At 44.8% G+C, this 3,950-nt stretch overlaps 1 pseudogene; it reads left to right on the forward strand.

Annotated features, from left to right (window-relative positions):
• Positions 1-3,258: 3,258 nt before the first annotated feature.
• LOC149408059 (phosphoacetylglucosamine mutase pseudogene) lies at positions 3,259-3,675 on the forward strand (annotated as a pseudogene).
• Positions 3,676-3,950: the final 275 nt, after the last annotated feature.

Raw genomic sequence — 3,950 nt, forward strand, 5'->3', positions numbered from 1 at the left:
TTCCTTGCCCTTGGCAGGGCGGTGATTTTACTTTCCTTGCCCTTGGCAGGGCTGGGATTTTTCCTTCCTGGCCCTTGGCAGGGCTGGGATTTTTCCTTCCTGACCCTTGGCAGAGCTTAGATTTTTCCTTCCTGGCCCTTGGCAGGGCTGGGACTTTTCCTTCCTGGCCCTTGGCAGGGCTGTGATTTTTCCTTCCTGGCCCTTGGCAGGGCTGGGAATTTTCCTTCCTGGCCCTTGCCAGGGCTGTGATTTTTCTTTCCTGGCCCTTCGCAGGGCTGGGATTTTTCCTTCCTGGCCCTTGGCAGGGCTGTGATTTTTCTTTCCTGGCCCTTGGCAGGGCCGGGATTTTCCTTGCCCTTGGCCGAGCCTTTCATTCCTTGCCCTTGGCGGGGTTGGAATTTTTCCTTCCTTACCCATGACAGGGCCGGGATTTTCCTTGCCCTCGGTCGGGCCGGGTCTTTCCTTCCTCGCCCATGACGGGGCCGGGATTTTCCTTGTCCTTGGCCGGGCCGTTCTTTCCTTCATTGCCCATGACAGGGCCGGGATTTTTCCTTCCTTGCCCATGGCAAGGCAGGGATTTTCCTTGCCCTTGGCGGGATGGGACTTTTCCTTCCTTGCCCATGACAGGGCCGGGGTTTTCCTTGCCCTTGGTTGGGCCGGGCATTTCTTTCCCTCCCCATGACAGGGCCTGGTCCTTCCTTCCTTGCCCTTGGCAGAGCTGTGATTTTTCTTTCCTTGCCCTTGGCAGGGATGGGATTTTTCCTTCCTAGCTCTTGGCAGGGCTAGGATTTTTCCTTCCTGGCCCTTGGCAGGGCTTAGATTTTTCCTTCCTGGCCCTTGGCAGGGCTGGGACTTTTCCTTCCTGGCCCTTGGCAGGGCTGTGATTTTTCCTTCCTGGCCCTTGGCAGGGCTGGGACTTTTCCTTCCTGGCCCTTGCCAGGGCTGTGATTTTTCTTTCCTGGCCCTTCGCAGGGCTGGGATTTTTCCTTCCTGGCCCTTGGCAGGGCTGTGATTTTTCTTTCCTTGCCCTTGGCAGGGCCGAGATTTTCCTTGCCCTTGGCCGAGCCTTTCATTCCTTGCCCTTGGCGGGGATGGAATTTTTCCTTCCTTACCCATGACAGGGCCGGGATTTTCCTTGCCCTCGGTCGGGTCGGGTCTTTCCTTCCTCGCCCATGACGGGGCCGGGATTTTTCTTGTCCTTGGCCGGGCCGTTCTTTCCTTCATTGCCCATGACAGGGCCGAGATTTTCCTTCCTTGCCCCTGGTAGGGCCGAGACGTCTTTCCTTGCCCGTGGCAAGGCCGGGATTTTTCTTTCCTCGCTCGACAGGGCCGGAACGTTTCCTTCCTTGCCCTTGGTGAGGTTGACATTTTTCTTTCCTTGCCCTTGGCAGGGCCAGGATTTTCATTGCCCTTGGTTAGGCCAGGATTTTCCTTCCTTGCCCTTGACAAAGCCGAGATTTTTCTTCCTTTGGTTAGGCTAGGATTTTCCTTCCTTGCCCTTGACAAGGTCGGGATATTTTGTGGTTGGGGCCGACCCTGAGCCATGTTCAGATTTTTCTTGCTCGGGCCACGTCGGGATTTTCTTTGCCTCTTGGGCCGAGCTCGTCTTCTCATTTTTTGGGTTGGGCTTCAATGTTTTTTTGGGTGATGGAAAATCTCACACAACAATAATCTATTTGATTTATTGACATTGTCGACATCACGATTATTTTTTTGAAACCTGAAAAATCTGAAGAAAAAAAAAAAAAAATATATATATATATATATATATATATATATATATTCAAGCGAACCAAACGAAAATCAACAACTACACATCCGAAATCAATCTCGCTTCGAGCCTCTCTCCATTTATCGACGATGATTTAAGTTTATTTGTCATGACTTTAACTTTAAGGTTTGAGTTTTTGTGTTTTTTGTCATTTTGGGTGAAGAAGAAGAAGAAGAAGAAGAATTGACGTGGAGGCGAAGAGAGAGAGAGAGAGAGAGAGAGAGAGAGAGAGAGAGAGAGAGAGAGAGAGAGAGAGCAATTTATATCAATATCAACGTGTTAGGGATGTACCTAATAATTTGAAAAATATGAAGAAAAAAAAATTAAAAATTAAAAAATCTGGAAATTCGTTTGAATATTTATTAACATTTTATCTTTTTATTAATATCGATGTCAATAAAAAGACAAAAATGTCAATAAAATTTCAAACGAATTTTCAAAATTTTCAAACCATTTTTTTTAAACAGATTTTCAAATTGTCCAAAGTTTTTTTTTTGTTTAACTTCACATACCAAACAAAAAATAATCTCTAATTTTTCTTTTGTGATCATTAAGTAAATAACAAAATTAAATAAAAAAAATCATTAAGGGTGTTTTTGTACCAACACATATATATACAGACGCCCCCCAAGAGCCTGAGCTACACTCGGCGGCTCTGCTCAAACCACCCTCCTTCTTTCCTCATATCGGCAAACCAGACGTACGCGAAGTCGGGGACCCACGCGGCGGTCGCGACTCTGGAAACACCCTTTTCTCCGGCGATCGACGTAGCGGCGGTAGAGTAGATACGTCCCGCGATCATATTGTAATTTTATATATATATATATATATATATATATATATGTGTGTTGCAGTATCAATATGCTAATTACAGTAGCCCCGAGTACAAAGACACCGGAAAAGGCGTGTTAAACTTAAATCATGAGGTCCAAAAGGAGGAGACCTCGTGAGATCTCTGGGTTGACTTTGACTTTCGATTGGAACACCCTGTGCGGTGAGTGAAAATGATGTCAATGTCATCACATAAAAGAGTGGATTTTACATGAAACTATTGGTAATTCAGGTTTAAAATCTTGATTCAAAATACGTCATAATTTGTATTTTATTTAAGAAAAATTAGACGGACTGGCCAAATTCAAACGTTGAGATTGCATTTTAGCCAACATTTACATTTATTTTGAGAAATAGCCAATTTCGCTGACGTGGCGTTCAAGCCAATATTTTGCTTCCAGTTTTGCCCTTTTTTATTTAAAAAAAATATAATTAAAGAAAATCAAAATTGATTGCTAACATATTTATGATTTGATTGCCAAGATATTCTATTTTGATTGCTAACATATTTATGTTTATATGATATATAATTGATAGCAAGTTAGGAGTTATTGTTGAGTATTTTTTTTTATTTTTTTTTCCTTACACGTCTCTCTCTCTCTCTCTCTCTCTCTCTCTCTCTCTCTCTCTCTCTCTCTCTCTCCACTAGAGCAGCCATGGAAGCCGCGCAGAGATCGCTCCTCCTCGAATCCTCGAAGCTCTTCCCTCTCCCGCCCAACTTCACGCCGTCGTGCGGCACGTCGGGATGCCGCGCCGACACGTCGCTGCTCCGATCGACGGTCTTCCGCTCCGGAATACTTGCCTCGCTGAGGGCGCTCAAGACACGATCCGTGATCGGGATCGCCATCACGGCGTAGCACAACCAGGTCTCTGACAACGGCATCACGATCGCTTATCCCTCCGGCAGGATGCTCGACCAGGCATGGGAGCCCTTCGCCGACTCCCTCGCCGCCGCTCCGAGCTCCGATCGAGTCGTCGAGTTCGTTGCCGAGTTCGCGGAGTCGGAGGTCGGATTTCGTCTCAGGTAATTAGTCTTTGAATTTTCCATATCTTTGTCGAATTTCAGAGTGTGAAATTCTAGGGTTTCGATTGGGGATTTCGAAAATAGTTCTTGTTTAATTAATTTAAATTCGTGTTAATGTTTGTTAATTCGTGTTAATTCGGTTTATTTATGTTTATTTTTTGGATTTCAGAAATAATTCTTGTTTAATTCAATGTTGATTCATGTTAATTAACGTTAATATCTGTTAGTTGCTGTTACTTGACTTTGTTTTTGAATTTTTTCCTTGTTCTTCCCAGCTGATTCATGTATGGAACGATTTTCAATCCTATTAATTAACGTTAATAT

The sequence above is a fragment of the Urtica dioica genome, chromosome 1 (genome assembly GCF_054948205.1).
Source record: "Urtica dioica subsp. dioica isolate 48M chromosome 1, U.dioica_male_clone48M_v1_H2, whole genome shotgun sequence".
Classification (NCBI taxonomy): Eukaryota; Viridiplantae; Streptophyta; class Magnoliopsida; order Rosales; family Urticaceae; genus Urtica; species Urtica dioica.